Source organism: Mus caroli, unplaced genomic scaffold, assembly GCF_978045245.1.
Source record: "Mus caroli unplaced genomic scaffold, Mus_caroli_1 scaffold_8, whole genome shotgun sequence".
In the NCBI taxonomy this organism is placed as follows: Eukaryota; Metazoa; Chordata; class Mammalia; order Rodentia; family Muridae; genus Mus; species Mus caroli.
Genome location: NW_028227263.1, coordinates 49,411,191 through 49,428,481, shown reverse-complemented (window position 1 = coordinate 49,428,481; position 17,291 = coordinate 49,411,191). Strand labels below are relative to the sequence as shown.

The following is a 17,291-nucleotide window of genomic DNA, read 5'->3' as shown; positions in this document are numbered from 1 at the left end:
GATCCTCTTGAACTAGGGTTGCAGGCATTGGAGCTGGTTTGGGAGCTGGGAACTGAACTCAGGTACTGTGTAAGAGCAGCAAGCACTCTTCCCCACGGAACCATTTCCCCAGACTATCAGCAGTTGAATTTTACTGTACTGTAATCCATTAACAAGTTAAATTGAGTAAATTTCTGCCACATCAAACTTTTGGAAGATATCTGTGTATTCCTGTGAGCCCAACTTCCCCTTCCTTCAAGATGAGATTGGACAACAAACTCTGTAGAGTTTAGAGCTGTAATCCTAGTACTTCAGAGATAGAGGCCATTATATGTATTCACAGACAATCCTAACAACTGGACAATTAAGAATTCTGTATTAATTACAAATGGTTTGGTGTCCTATAGACCAATAAACCCTAACCTTCCCCCCACCCCACCCCCCACCCCGAGACAGGGTTTCTCTGTATAGCCCTGGCTGTCCTGGAACTCACTTTGTAGACCAGGCTGGCCTCGAACTCAGAAATCTGCCTGCCTCTGCCTCCAAGTGCTGGGATTAAAGGCATGCGCCACCATTGCCCAGCTCCAGTATTGTTTCTTATAACTGAAAAAAAATTGTTATATTTGAGGACAAAATATACAAATTGATAAGTATGTAATATAGAGTATTTCCTTTCACAGTAAAGAGACAACAGAGCCAGGGCATTCTCCTAAGTGATGGCCTTTGCATGGATCTGTATTCTCATACTTTATCCAACAGATATTACTTTTAAAATTACCCTTTGCCCTATATTCAAGGTATAGGTAAGCTTTATAAATAACCCTTTTAGGCTCGGTACTAGCCTGTAATCCCAGTGTTTAGAAGGTGGAAAAAGGAGGACCCGTAGTTCAATGTCAGCCTTACCTATACCTGAGACCAGCTTGGGCTCTAGGATGCATTGTCTCAAAGCAAACCAAGCAGTACTAATTTCTTTAACCTATACTGGTAGAGGTAAGGTCTCTCTCCCTCAGAAGGATCGTGTATGGGATGTAAGTTTACCAAACGCTTGTATTATAAAACTGTTACTGTAATAAACATGCCTGTAAAGTACAGTGATCTACAGTGTATAATGAAACTTGATGAAGGATTAGTTTGTGGAATATTAGGTCTTAAATTTATAATATGTATTTCTAATAATGCCATGCAAATGTTCCTAATTTAATATGCATAGTTCTAGCACTATTAACATACAGTACATCATGTTTTGTGATTTACTCTAGTAAGAAATTTTTATCATTCGTTCTCTTAGCTTTGTGTTTTGTTTAAATTTATAAAAAGACTGTTAGAAGGCATAAGTGTGGTTAAATTTAGAAGGCTAGCATTTTCCAAAGAACCTCTGTTAGTCTAATGGGTTTATGACTGTCTTCAAGGTTTTTCATTCTTTAAATAGATGCTGTTCTGGAATCGTCTCTGGATGTCTATAGACAGGTTAGAGATGCAGTGTAGTTCCCACCTCCCCCTGGCTGTTCCCTCTCACCTTCCATTACTGTGACACATTTGTCAAATTGCAGAGCGTAATGTTAATGAGCAAGTGTTAAGCAGATTCGATGCTATATTTGGGTTTCACTAGTTTCTCTATTAATAATGTCTTCTTTTTCCTGGATTCAGGACAAGACATCTGAAATGTAGTTGTCCTGTTCGCAAGCTTCTTCTTGTCTGTTGCCCTTTCCCATTCTTCGTTTTGCATGACCTGTAGAATGGAACCTAATCTTAGTTCATCTGATGTTTTTTTCCAGATTAGACAGGGATCTATGCAGGTTTTTGGAAAGCCTAGCACAGAGACAAAGTGCTTTTCTTTTCTTTTCTTTTCTTTTCTTTTCTTTTCTTTTCTTTTCTTTTCTTTTTTTTTTTTTTTCTTTTTTGGTTTTTCGAGACAAGGTTTCTCTGTGTAGCCCTGGCTATCCTGGAACTCACTTATAGACCAGGTTGGCCTTGAGCTCAGAAATCCGCCTACCTCTACCTCCCGAGTGCTGGGATTAAAGGTGTGCGCCACCACGCCCGGCTAGTGCTTTTCTCATTGCAGCCTCTGAAGGAGTATATGTCGTATGTGGAACTGTTGACTGCACTGTTACACTAGTAATGATTGTTAGATCTCTTCAGAAAAAATGTACTGCCTTCTTTCTTGACTCTATTCTGTCTAAGAGAATCCCTAACTCTACTCAGGTGAGAACTTGGGGTGTAGGAAATGACACTTCCCAGTGCTCCTTGGTGTGGGAGGATATCTGGAATTCTGTACAGAGGGTTTGTTCATTTTTATTTAGTCTGTCATTTTCATCAGAGTGGACTCAGGTGCACCTGTCCTTCAGCTTGAGTTAATATTGTTTTATCCACTTAGTTTCTAAAGTACTTTAGCTGTGGAAAACTTAGTACCCATTGAGTCTTCTCTGCCTTTTATGTGTCTGCTATCCCATGAGTTCTTTCATATCCTGATACTACAGGATGTCTCAGTGTTTTCCTTTTGTTTTTATGTTTGTTTTCCACCTTTACTATTATCATCTCTCCCTTTGATAAATCTACACTGACACATAATCACCGCCTGAAACCTGTAGTTCATGTGAGCGTTCTTTCTTAGTGTTCTGCTCTCTGTGGCCTTTGACATGTATCCACCATTACCACATACAGAATCGCTGCCCTGCTGTGGGAATTCTGGCATCAGGCTGCTTTGTATCTCTGTAGCTACATACTTGGAGTCATACATTATGCATCCTTTTAGTGTGGCTTCTTTCCTTAATAGTATGCATTGGGGTTTCTCTGTGTCTTTTCATTACTTGATACCTCATGGGTTCATGGTTATGCACAAATATTTATTACCTCATAGACTATTGAACAAGGCATGCTTTAAATAAGGAGTTGTAATTATGGTAGCCATTACTTAAAAGATTGTCCTATTCACAAGAGCAGATCTCAAGGGACCTTGTGACCTTGCCAGTGTTGAATGTAATTTAGAGGTAATATTATTTTAATTATCTACATGACAGTATATTTTAAAATGACATTCATATTTAATGGTTAAGACTTTTATATTTGATATGATACCTTGCTTTTGTATTCTTAAAACCACATAAGTTCAGTTTTCTCCTCATTATTATAGAGCATCTATAATATATAATCTTTAGCTTTGCAGTACATGTTTTCTCTATTTGTCTCTAGATTATCTTTTGTCCTGCTGCATGTATTATTGAGTGAATTATGTTTAGACAAATCATTAACATCTAGAAAACTACATAGCTTCTCTGTCCTATTCCTTTATCAACTTCCAGGTTTTTAGAATCTATTATTAAACTTCATATGAAAGAGTTATGACTTTGCCGTATCTCCAGCAGGGATAATGAAGGACACTATAAGCCAAAGAAGTAGTTGAAGATTCTGGGTGTATTTAGCATAGGAAGACAGAAGAGGGATGATTTTATAGGTGTTAAAGTTAGCTTCATGGCTTTCTATAAGAACACTGTGTTTAGATGAGTAAATTATGTATTTTTAAGAACAACTTTATTGACATATCAGAAGGTTCACTTCTTTAGGCTCGGGAAATGGTTCAGTCAGTAAAGTATTTGCCATGCAAGTACAAAGACCCAAGTTCAATTCCCAGAACCCATGTGTGTGTAAAAGCTGGGGATAGCAGTGCATGATGGTAATCCTAGCACTAGGTTATCAAAGACAAGTAGATCCTTGGGGAGTATTAGCTAGCTCTTTAGGGAGATCTGGGCTAGGGAGAGATCGTCTCAAAAACAACAAAATATTTTAAAATGAATCAACAAAGAAAAAGAAAACAACAACAACAAAAACCTGGTATGTTGAGACCTAAGGAATGATACCTGGGGTTGACTTCTAGCCTCTGGGTATATACATACACACATGTACACACACAGAGCCTCCAGTCTATCCTTTGAGGGATGGTAGACATAGAACTTACTGTTCATGAAGTCCAATGCCTGTTGGTGCTGTCAAGAAGCAGCTATTGATTAGTTAAGTAGGAAACATTAAACTAATCCTTAGTAATTAGGTCCATACGTACAGTGATTATAACAAGTAAAGCAGATATTGTTACCTCTTTAAATTACTGTCCAATTTGCTCAGGTAGTTTAATTACTTTTTTAGGAGAAAAAAACTCTGTGTATGCTTTGTGCTTGAGGAATTTTAGTTAGATTGAGAATAGTTTTTGTCATTTTGATTTTTTTTCCTCACTAGTTTTCCTTAAGAACAACCGTGGTTACTCGTTTACTCAACAGTGGCTTTACTCTTCACATAAGTCATATGTAACTGTTGGATATCCAGAAGGGGATTGAGCACGGAGAGGGTTACTAAGATGCTAGGATAACCATGCTACCCAAATAAATGGTCCTGTTAGCTGAAGCCAGTGCAGTCAGAGAGGTAAACTGGAATTCTGTCTTCTTTTCATAGTTAATAAGCTTAATGTCTGAGACTCCACTTATAATCTATAAACACAAATTATAACAATTACCATTCAGAGCTGTTGTGAGAATTAATTGGGTACCTGTAAAGTCTCAAATTTGCCACAGTGTGGGCACTCAATTGTTAGGTACTCCGCTGGTGGCAGTGCTGACAGCTGGGACCTCTGGAGGATAGGTCTAGCTAAAGTAGAGTTACCTGGAAGAAACAGCTGACAGGTAATTTTCAAGTTGTTTTACAACAGAATAAAACTAGAGTTCCCAGAAAGCAAGTGAGTTGAGATAGTGAATGAGTCTGCCTGGACTCAGAACTCACAAGACAGGTCAGGTTAAGCCAGACCTGCCTACAAGGAAGGAATGAATTAAGGCAGAGAGCTTAGATACCTCCAGAGACCACACAGAACTATGGCAGGTTTAAGAGCAGAGTAGACTGCGCATGACTCCAGCTTGAGGGGGATCCAATACTCTTGACCTCTAAGGACAACAGCTCTTGTGTGCACATGGACATACATATACATAATTAAAAAATAAAAGTAAATCTCTTTTAAAAGCTTGGAATACTATTCTGTTGGTGTACTGAAATATTTTAAGTATGCCTGATATATGAAAATGAATTCTTATTTATTGTTTCACATAATAAGTATGAATTCCTTTTTGTGTTCATTTCAATCTTTTGGTTTTTTTTAAATTTAATTCACTCAAAGCTAAATTTTTTTCTCTAAGCTGTACATGAATTATAAAATCATTGACTTGTTTCTGTATATCTATATACATTTATATATCTGTATATATTTAACTGAAACCTACCATGACAGACTTAAAGAGAGATTGGGGCAGATTGAGTGTCTATACAACTTTAGAAAATCTGCCAACTGGCTTCCTGAAGTAAGTCTCTTTCCTGTGACCAGCAGTGGGTGAGAGGGAGTGAAAGGAACACTGGTGCTCATCCCAGGCCAGCGACCGTAAAGCAGCTTCTGGCCAAACCAGGGTCATCCTAACCTAGATGACCATGAATACAGTAAATATCTACCTTCATTAGTGTTCTATTTGTTTTAAGGGGAATATTTAATAGACGGCCTGATAGGCCTTAGTAGAAATGTAAGAAATGTTATGGAAAGTATTAATAAGCTTTCTTTAATATAAAATAAAGGGCACTGGGGCTAGAGAGATGATGGTTCAGTGGCTAAGAACATTTGCTGTTCTTATAGAGGACTCCAGTTTGTTCCCAGCACCCACATGGGAAGAGCCCAGTGTCCTCTGCCCTCTAGGCACCAGGTTCACTAAGGTGCACATACACATAGATATAAGAAATCACCAAGAACAGGGCAGTAAGGGATTTCATCTTTGCTCCCTTGGAAAAAAATGCTAGGGAAGAAACTTGTTTGATGTTTTTCTTTCTCTCTCATGAGCAAAAGCTCATAATAATTTTGCACAGGTATTGGTTAATCTTGTTTTCATCTCTCTTGCCTCTACCACCTACTATATCTCCTGTGATATATTGTATCCTGAAAAACAAACAAAACATGTTTGCCATTTGAAACAGGTGGGTAGAATAGATGAGCAGATGTGGAGTTACATAAATCTTTACAATTTGGAGAGTAAGCAAAACCTACCTAGAAGCCTTATTTCACATTTTAAAATGTTGTTGTTCTTGAGAATTCCTTTATTGAGACTGGTTTTTATTTCTGGAACATTCATTTATTAATTTTACTTCGCTTTTTCAGCTGAATAATTCTGCTCTTTTCCTTCTTGGTCTACTTCAGGACAGTGGCAGGAAGTTTAACAACAACAAAAACCCCTGAACTCTGGTAGATGTTATTTTAGGACTGTTAATTACGCCAAAAGGTTTTCTCTGCATATCTCTTTTAACCTAAACACACATTTGATTTGAAACTACTGCTATTTGCTTTATAGCTATAAAAGGTTGGGTATAACTTGGAGATTTGAAGATATTAATCCAGTAGTTCAACCCAGAATCTCTCTACCTTTCATGTAAATTTTAACAAGATCTATATCATTAAGCGGTTTTGTTTATTGTGTTTGTTTGTTTGTTTAAGGCAGCATCTCATAGCCTAGGCTATCCTTAAACTCACAGTGTAGCCAAGGATAACATTGAACTTCTGGTCTGGCTTCCACCTCCAGTGTTCTGAGATCACAGGTTGTATACAACCACATCTGATTTTATGTGGTGCTAGGAATGAAAACCAGAGCTTCCTGCATTTGAGGGAAGCATTCTCCCAAAGGAGCTATCTCCCCAGTTCCAGACACAGTGTTGATAGAGGAAGCATTTACTAACCATGTGTCTTTGTGTCCTGCAAAGCCTATTTATATGGAAAGCCAAGCCAGGAAGCAGAAGTGCTGACCGCTTCATCTTCCCTCTTTGGAATGCCTTACCAATGGAGATCCAGGGTCTTTGGAGAATTGTGGGTGCACTGTCATCCTCAGAGATTCGAGCCACATGGCTTGTACAGCTTTTTTAAAAATGCATATATTTGAAAGTTAACAAATACTGCAAGCATGCTTTACTAAGTAATCCTTGAGTGCATATCAGAACCTTTCTAAAAGAAGGCCCTTCTGTGGGAGAAGCTGTGCTTACGTGCACAGAAAAGTAAGGCTTGTGCCCTGTAAAGCAGTAGAGAGGAGAGTGAGGGCCAGGGACCGTGGGAAACAGCAGAGCAGTTCTGACTAGACCTAGGAACAGATGCAGAAGCTCTGCCTGACAGTCAGTCCTACGTGCTGTTACCCAGTGTCTGAACAGGGTATCTTTTTCTCCTTAGTCAATCCTCATTTTGCTTTGCTGAGATTTCAACAGTCTGTTCTGATGCTAACAGACTTACAGCAGTAATAGCCATGCTCTGTAGCTATTGTCCAGCATGGACATCACCTGCCATGCCTCTTGCCTGAACTTGGAGTGTGGTATGTGTGGCTGCCATATTTCAAGAACTAAATTTTTGTTAATTTTATCTAATTATAACTAAATTTAAATACCCCTATGTGGCTGGTGCATATATATGTAACAAAGAAGATCTGGTTGGCACCATATGAGACATTTATATCACATAAAATTTGTAGGTTTCTCTTGCCCAGAGTAGCTAGACAGATAAAGTCCCTAGTATACGTTTGTTGAATTGAATGGGCAATAGGGAGGAGAAGGATTTGGAAGCTCCTGGACTTAGTGCTGGCCTGCTGGGTCCTTTGGGCTCAGTACTTTATCATAATTTACCACTTTTACTCTCTGCATTACCTTGTTCACTCTCTCTCTTTTTTTTTTTTTTTTTTGGTATCTAAATATTATATAGGCACAAATTTAGATTTTTAAAGTATATACACAGGTACAGTGTGTGTGTGTGTACGTGTATTTTTTTCCAACAGCCATCCTCCTACGTTTCACTGCCTTGCTGTCTTGTATAGAGGTTTCTTGGGGTCAAATGTCTGGACTCCAGGGAGGCTCTGGACCTGAAAGGGTGGGAAAAGTGTTTGAGAAGAACCATGTCCCTCTCTACTTAAACCTCTGAGACTAATGACAAATGGTCATAGGTAAACACTGTAAAGTACAGTGTGTGTGTGTGTGTGTGTGTGTGTGAGAGAGAGAGAGAGAGAGAGAGTGAGTGTGTGTGTGTGTGTGTGTGTGTGTGAGTGAGTGTGTGTGTGTGTGTGTGTGTGTGTGTGTGTGAGATGCGTGCCTTTCTGCAGGCCAGAAGTCAACTTTGGGTGTTTTCCACTATTGCTCTCTACCTTTTGAGACAGGGTCTCTTCTCACTGAACCTAGAGCTCAGTGATTGGCTAGTGAGGCTGGGCAGCTCAGCAAATCTACTTGTTTTCCTATCCCTTTCTCTCCTCCAGCCCCTGAGTCCTTGAGTTACAGACTTGCACCACCAAGCTCAGCTTTTACATGAGTGCTGGAGATCAGAACTCAGGTCCTTACGCTTGCACAGTGCTGTGCCATCTCTCCAGCCCTGTCTTACCACTCACTTTCTTATGTCCTAAAATGGAAGGCAGAGATGTCGCAGTTAACCATCAGGACCATGAGAAGGGGCTCTGGGTTAAGGGAAAGAGCAAACGTGAGGAACAAGAAATGGCTGCCTTGGAGTTGACAGCTGAGTGCAGGTGGGAAACAGCCTGTGGGTGGTGACTTAGCTTTGACCCTGTTGTCTTCTATGCCTCTGAGAGCAGCTTTTTCAGAAAGGTGCAGAAGCTCTTAGTGACTGCCTTTACCAGCCCATTCCCCTGCCACCATCCCAATTCTATCGAGAGAGATTAGCATATTTCATAGAAAGTTATCTCGTTTGTTTGACAAATAACCAGGGACTGAGGGATACTGTAGTGAACAATAAATAGTGAAGTCTATTAAGTATAAAACAAAGAAACTGTGGTGGGAGTTGGAGAGATGACTCAGTGTAAGACCACTAGCTGCTCTTCCAGAGGGCCCAGGTTCAATTCCCAGTACCTACATAGCAGCAGGTGCAGGGGATCCAGTGCTCTATTCTGACTTCCTCAATACCACACATACCCACGGTGCACAGACATATATGCAGGCACACATAAGATACAATTTTAAAATTTTCTAAATGAATTTTAATTTATCACAAAATTCGAAATCTCATACAAATGGAGATTAAATGATCACTGAACTGTATGTATGTAATTTCATATTTTAAAAGGCACTGTGAACAGCAGTTCATAGTGTTATTAAAGAGGAGGATTAATCTGGAAGGGTTGGAGAACCCTGAAGACAAACTGTGACCTTGGTAGAAGAATGAGTTCAGCTTTTGTTAAGGGAAATAATTGGTTAAGTGGATAGATACATGCATCTGGACCATAGAGAAAAGCCCCAACAAAGAGTATAGGATTGTGAATTGTAGGTAGTTAAGTGAAATTGTTGCCTGAGAAAGATCATGTGGGGGCAGAGTGAAGAAAGAAGAAAAATCTAGGACTGGGGATAAGGCTCAGTGGTAGTATTACATGCTTGGAGCCCTAAGTTTGAGTGTCAATATTGCAAAGAAGGTGAAGTTTTAGGACTAAGCTTTGGAGAATGGTTTTTAATAAACAGGTAGAAAAAGTAGCATGTAAAAAAAGGCAGAGACAGAGGCCAGATAAGTGGGAAGAAAAAGCTAAGAGAATAAATACAGCATTAGGTATTTCAAACAAATGGGATGTTTGGAGTAACAAGTAAAGGCCATTTGTCCCTTATCTTGGAGTACAGGGAAGGTTCTTCATGTCTGGCTGCTTGCCATCTCCTTGACCTCGTCCCTTACCAGTCACCTTGCACTGGCCTGCTCTTGCTTTTTGTGCATGTCAGGCTCTTGGCTATCTGATAAGAGCCTCATGTTCCTTTTACTGGAAAGTCCTTTCTAATCCTGTTGGAGAGGAGGGGCTGACACTTCTGCCCCTGTAACGGGGTCATTGCTGGAAGTTGTTGTCGTTCATTGTATGATTAAAATTAAATTTTTCCTGAGACTCAAATTCTGTTCCAAGTAAAATATAAATACATGTTAAAGAAAAATAAGTCTTTTATGACATTTATTGTGTATGTGTCTGAATGTGTGTACACATGTATGCGCACGCGTGTGCGCACACACATACACACACACACACACACACACACACACACACACGTGTGCGCGCATGAGTGTTTGAGGACAGGTTATTGAAGTTAGGAATTGGTTTTCTCCTTCCATGTGAGTCCTAGGGACTAAACTCAGGCTATACCTCTACCCATAAAACTATTTCACTGGTCCATAGAGCTTGCACTATGTGGCAGTGATGGTTTAGAAGAACTTTTAGGTTCCAGAAAGCAGTCTTTCCTTAAAGCATCTGGCCTGTTAAAATGATGAGGCTATACTTTATACCTTCTATAAGTGCAAGATTTAGAAAAGAAGGAGGAGGAGAAGAAGGAGAAGGGAGGAGGAGGGGAAAGGAGGGGGGAGGAGAAGGAAGAAGAAGGAAGGAGAAGACAAGGAGGAGGAGGAAGAAAGAAGGGAGGAAGAAGAAGAGGAAGAGGAAGAAGAGGAAGAAGACTGAAAGTGTCTGCAATCTGCTCTTGGGCATATATCAATATTAGATGTCAAATACATTGCAGTATTGATAATGGGCATTGGCCACAAGACAGGAAAATGGACTATCTTTTTTCAGTGCTAAAACTTGAACTTGGGTCCTCGTGTATTTCCTTCTCTTAATTCAACTATAGGGTCCTCAACTTCAGTCCAATGCTTGGGTGTAAGTATCTGCTTCTGTCTCAGTCAGCTGCTGGTAAGGCCTCTCAGAGGACATCCATGCTAGGCTCCTATCTATAACCACATCATAGCATCAGTAATAGTGTTAGGCCTTGGTGCCTGCCCATGGGATGAATCCCATGTTGGGCTGGTCACTGGACTGCCTTTTCTTTAGTCTCTTCTCCATTTTTGTCCCTGCATTTCTTTTAGATAGGAACAATTCTGAGTCAGAAATTTTGACTGTGAGTTGGTATCCCTGACCCTCCAGTTAGGTCCCTGCCTATCTACTGGAGGTCAACTATTTGAGTTCCCTCTCCCCACTGTTGGACAATTTGACTAAGGTTACCTGCATTGAGACCTGGAAGTCTCTCATTTCCCAGGTGTCTGGGACTTTCTAGAGGGTCCTCCCCCCTCCATCCCCCAGAAGCTGCATATTTCCATTCATTCTGCTGGCCCTCTGGGCTTCTCTTCTGTCCCCCCCCCCCCCCCACACACACCTGATTCTGTTTCCCTCTTTCCTCCCATCTCCCACCCAGATCCCTTCCTCCTTCTGTTTCCCATGATTATTTTGTGTTCCCCCTTCTAAGTGGGATTGAAGCATCCTCACTTGGGTCTTCCTTCTTGTTAAACTTCTTATGGTCTGTGGGTTATAGCCTAGATATTCTGTACTTTTTGGCTAATATCCACTTATCAATGAGTACATACACATGTTCTTTTGGGTCTGGGTTACCTCACTCAGAATGATATTTTCTAGTTCTATCGATTTGCCTGCAATATTAATAATGTTCTTATTTTTAATAGCTGCATAGTATTCCATTGTGTAAATGAACCACATTTTCTGTATCCATTCTTTGGTTGAGGGACTTCTGGGTTGTTTCCAGTTTTAGGTATTACAAATAAGGCTGTTATGAACCATTTGCCCCTGTGGCATGGTAGAGCATCTTTTGAGTATATGCCCAAGAAGTGGTATAGCTGGGTTTTCAGGTAGAACTATTTTCAATTTCCCAAGGAACCACCAGATTGATTTCCAGAGTGGTAGTCCCACCAATAATGGAGGAGTATTTCTCTTTCTCCACATCCTTGCCAGCATCTGCTGTTGCCTAAGTTTTTGATCTTAGCTATTTTGGTTGGTGTAAGGTTGAATCTCAGGGTCCTTTTGATTTGCATTTCCCTGAAGCACGTTAAACATTTCTTTTTTTTTTAAAGATTTATTTATTATATGTAAGTACACTGTAGCTGTCTTCAGACACTCCAGAAGAGGGCGCCAGATCTCGTTACGGATGGTTGTGAGCCACCATGTGGTTGCTGGGATTTGAACTCTGGACCTTCGGAAGAGCAGTCGGGTGCTCTTACCCACTGAGCCATCTCTCCAGCCCCAGCCATCTCTCCAGCCCCTAAACATTTCTTTAAGTGTTTCTTGGCCCATCAAGATTCCTCTTTTGAGAGTTACCTGTTTAGCTCTGAACCCCATTTTTAAATTGGGTTATTTGTTTTTTTGGAGGTTAACTTCTTGAGTTCTTTATATATTTGGATATTAGCCCTCTATTGGATGTAGGGTTGGTGAGGATTTTTTCCCAATCTGTAAGTTACTGATTTGTCCTATTGATGTTGGTGTCCTTTGCCTTACAGAAGCTTTTCAGTTTCATGAAGTCCCATTTATCAATTGTTGATCTTAGAGCCTGAGCAATTGGTGTTCTGTTCAGGAAAATATCCCCTGTGTCCATGAGTTTGAGGCACTTTCCCACTTTCTCTTCTATTCAATTCATTGTATCTGGTTTTATGTTGAGGTCCTTGATCCACTGGGACTTGAGCTTTGTGCAAGGTGATAAATACTGATCTATTCTCATTAATCTACATTCTGACCAACCAGTTAGACCAGCACCATTTATTGGACTCTTTCTTCTTTCCATGGTATGTTTTTTGGCTTCTTTGTCAAAGATCAAGTGTCTATAGGTGTGTCAGTTTATTTCTGGATTTATCAACCTGTCTGTCTCTGTGCCAATACCATTTGGTTTGTATCACTATTACTCTGTAGTACAGCTTGAGGTCAGGGTTGGTGATTCCCCAAGAAATTCTTCTATTGTTGAGAATTGTTTTGGCTATCCTGGGTTTTTTGTTTTTCTATATGAAGTGGAGAATTGTTCTTTCCATGTCTGAAGAATTGTGTTGGAATTTCGATGGGAATTGTATTGAATCTGTAAGTTGCTTTTGTTAGGTGGCCATTTTCACTATGTTAATCCTGCCTATCCATGAGCAGAGGAGATCTTTCCATCTTCTGATATCTTCTAAAATTTCTTTCTTGAAAAGACTTGAAGTTCATGTCATACCATTCTTTCACTTACTTGTTACAAGTTACACCAAGATATTTTATATTACCTGTGTCTATTTTGAAGGGTGTTGTTTCCCTATTTTCTTTCTCAGCTTGTTTATCATTTGTATAAAGGAAGGCTATTGATTTGTTTGAGTTAATTTTATATCCCTCCACTTTGTAGAAGTTGTTTATCAGCTATAGGAGTTCGCTGATGAAATTTTGGGGGTCGCTTATGTATACTATCATATCATCCACAAATAGTCATATTTTGACTTCTTCCTTTCCAATTTGTATCCCCTTGATCTCCTTTTGTTGTCGAATTGCTCTGGCTAGGACTTCAAGTACTATATTGAATAGGTAGGGAGAAAGTGGGCAGCCTTGTCTAGTCCCTGATTTTAATGGGATTGCTTCTAGTTTCTCTCCATTTAATTTGATGTTGTCTACTGGTTTGCTGTATATTGCTTTATAATGTTTAGATATGTGCCATGAATTCCTGATCTCTCCAAGACTTAAGGCGTTTTCAGCATCTAATGAGATGATCATGTGACTTTTCCCCTTGAGTTTATTTATATAATATATTACATTGAAGGATTTTCATCCCTGGGATGAAGCTTACTTGATCATTGTAAATGATTGTTTTGATGTGTTCTTGGATTCAGTTTGTGAAAATTTCATTGCATATCATTACACATATTCATAAGTGAAATCAGCCAGAAGTTCTCTTTCTTTGTTGGGTCTTTGTGTGGCTTAGGTATCAGAGTAACTGTGGCTTCATAGACTGAATTAGATGGTGTTCCTTCTGTTTCTATTTTGTGGAACAGTTTGAGGAGTATTGGTGTTAGCTCTTCTGTGAAAGTCTGGTAAAATTCTGCTCTAAAACCATCTGTCCTGGGCTTTTTTTAGTTGGGAGGTTTTTAATGACTACTTCTACTTCCTTATGGGTTATTGAACTGTTTAGTTTACCTGATCTTGATTTAATTTTAGTACATAGTATCTGTCTAGAAAATCCTCCACTTCATCTAGATTTTCCAGTTTTGTTGAGTATAGGCTTTTGTAGTAAAATCCAATGAATTTTTTTTTTTAATTTCTTCAGTTTCTGTTGTTATGTCTCCCTTTTCGTTAATGATTTTGTTAATTTGGAAACTGTCTCTTGTGCCCTTTAGTTAGTTTGGCTAAGGGTTTTCTATCTTGTTGATTTTCCCCAAAGAACCAGCTGTGGTTTTGTTGATTTTTTTTTTTTCATTTTCTTTGTTTCTAATTGGTTGATTTCTGCCCTGAGTTTGATTATTTCTGCCATCTACTCCTCTTGGGTGAGTTTATCTTTCTGTTCTAGAACTTTCATGTATGCTGTTAAGTGGCTAATATGGGATCTCTCCAATTTCTTTATGAAGGCACTCTGTGCTATGAATTTTCCTCTTAACACTGCTTTCATAGTGTCCCATAAGTTTGGGTATGTTGTGTCTTCATTTTCATTGAATTCTAGGAAGTCTTTAATTTCTTTCTTTATGTCTTCCCTGACCAAGTTATTGAGCAGAGAGTTGTTCAGTTTCCATGAGTATGTGGGCTTTCTGTTGTTTTTGTTGTTATTGAAGTCCAGACTTAGTCTGTGGTGCTCTGATAGAATGCATGTGATTATTCAATCTTCTTGTATCTATTGAGGCTTGTTTTGTGTCCGATTATATGATCAGTTATGGAGAAGGTTCCACGAGGTGCTGAGAAGAAGGTATAGTCTCTTGTTTTAGGGTGAAATATATGCCTATAGATATCTGGTAAATCCATTTGGTTCATAACTTATGTTAGTTTCACTGTGTCTCTGTTTAATTTCTGTTTCAATGACCTGTCTATTGGTGAGAGTGGGATGTTGAAGTTTCTCAATATTAATGTGTAAGGTTCAATGTGTATTTTGAGCTTTAGTTAAAATTTCTTTTATGAATGTGAGTGCCCTTGCACTTGGAGCATAGATGTTCAGAATTGAGACTTCCTCTTGGTGGACTTGTCCTTTGAGCATGAAGTGTCCTTCCCCATCTCTTTTGATAACTTTTGGTTGACAGTCTAACAGTGGCTTTCTGAATGGTGGAGGAAACAGTCAGCAGTGCCTGTTTTAGGGGCCAGGGTAAAGCTGCCTGTGTTTCATTTCCTGTCAGTATGCTTGTACTCAGCTGACAATAGAGGGTGACATGGAAGTTGGGGGATTAGAAAGAATGCTGATTGGTCTCATGCAGATTCAGTTCTCCAGCTAAGAACAAAAAAGTCCTATATTTATAACTACGGAGCCTAGTTCTCCAGAAAGAATAAATGGTCATACATTCAGTGACCATTTTATCTATTAATCTATTTAGCAATTTGAGGGCTTCAGAAAACTCTACATGAGAGCAAAAGCAACCTCTGTAATTTCACTCCCCCCGCCCCCCCACACACACACCAAAAAAAAAGATGTTTTTGTAGCGATCTTGATTGATGGTTATTGGATGTTCTTTTGTTAGCTTAAACATCTACTCTAAGCCCAGGACTTTCCTTATATAGCTCTCATCTCCCCAGAATTTGGCACGAAAATGGTTTTTAGTGCTGAGTGTTCTCTGCTGCTCTCCTCTCACAGCAGTGCCGGCCTTTCACCTGGTTTTGTGTCTTATTTTAGAAATTGTCCTTGCTCTTTGGTTTTATTTTAAATGTTGGTTGGTATACACTTTGCTACACTTGATATAACCAAAAGGCTAAGAAGCAATTTTTGAGCCTTGCTGCAAATGGCTTCATGGCTGTGGAAGGCAGAAAAAAAGGAGGAAAAAAGGATTATATTAAAATGAATTCTTTAGATCCAGAAACAAAATTATTGCAAAATACCTTATCTACACCAAGCCTCAACTACATAAGAAATTTGAGGCCAGCCTAGGATATGTAAGCCTTTGCCTCAAATAAATAAGCAACAATTGCTACTCGTTCCATAGTGTTCTACATAGAATTGCCAGTAAGAGGCAGTTACCATTGTGATTTGATCTTTTTTTACCAGAATTTTTTAACATGAGTAGCAAATATCTTTTTGAGTAACAAGCTTTTCCTTATATTTCAGAGCTTCCAAAGTAAATTTCAGCTTCTCTGCCTTTGTACTTATGGAAAATTTCAATAAGATCCACTTGAACATTTTTGTTTATACAGTGTATCCTTGTGAGACAATGCCAGAATTATCATTTTTTTTTTTAAAGTGGATACTATTGGCAGCCAATCTCAGAGAGCATAGCCCTAAACTGGAAACTCAGTTTTTACCATTTACATTGGTGCGTGGAGCAGACCAGAATTATTTGATCCATTTTAGATGCCTATTTCTGTATCCATTTTAGGTACTAAATAGCAGCCTGAAAAGGTCTCTGGAGTGTTTTGCTCTTTGTCATGCTGCTGATAAGGATGTGCGCCTTCCCAGCTGATGTTGAGGAAGCTTGGTGTCATTAGTGCTCATTCATCAGCATGAGCACCTGGTTTAAGTAGGCACTGGAGATGCAGACATGAATAAAACATGATTCCTGTTCTGGAAAAATTTATAGTTCACTGTGGGAGAGTTTAAAAACATAATTACATATCAAAGTGAGACATTTTATATAATAATATATAGATTAAGTGTTGTCATACTGTGTAGGAGGGAAATAAGTTGGGGGTGATAACATTTCAAAAATGAAAGATTTTTAGGGCAAATTTTGAAAGTTGGATGGGCATTTGTATTTAGAGAAGAGCAAGGGTGGCATAGAGAATATTCTGTGCAGAGACAAACAGCTCAGGGACATGTAGGTAAGAAGAAAGTCTACAGAGAGCTGTAGAGAAAGGCTACATGGGGGAAGGATAGGAGTGTCTCTCCTTTTGGAGAGATAGTCATTTAAGATTTTTAAATTGTACTGGTATAATCAGATTTGACTTTAAGAACTCATAGTAATTTGGAATCAGAGGAAGACAGGAAGCAAACACGAGTCAAAAAAAAGTATCTGTTGGGCATGCTTGACACATAACTCTGATCTCATCGCTTGGGAGGCTGTGTGTAGAATTTTGAGAGTTCAGTGCCTTCTTGTGCTGCATAATGGGACCTGTCTAGACTTCTTATTTTCAAGGAAAAGAAAGGTTTACAGTAACAACTACTGGGGAGATAGGAGTCACTAGACTTGAGAGTGTTTTTGCAAAGTGTAAACCAGTAAAATTTGTAATCAAAATGATAGTGGACTTGTTGGCATCAAGGGGTGGGAGGGAGGAGTGAAATCTGCCTTACAGACTAGCAGATTAGCAGAGCTGTTCCGGGAAACTTGTAAAAAAAAAAACAAGGATTGTTCATCTTGCACATGGTAGACATGGTCTTTTTAGATACAT

At 39.2% G+C, this 17,291-nt stretch overlaps 1 protein-coding gene across 7 annotated transcripts in view; it reads left to right on the top strand.

The window, feature by feature from the left end:
• The window catches only part of Nars2 (asparaginyl-tRNA synthetase 2, mitochondrial), a 105,949-nt gene that overhangs the window by 46,499 nt on the left and 42,159 nt on the right, over nt 1-17,291 (top strand). The gene's annotated exons all lie outside the window — the stretch shown is intronic.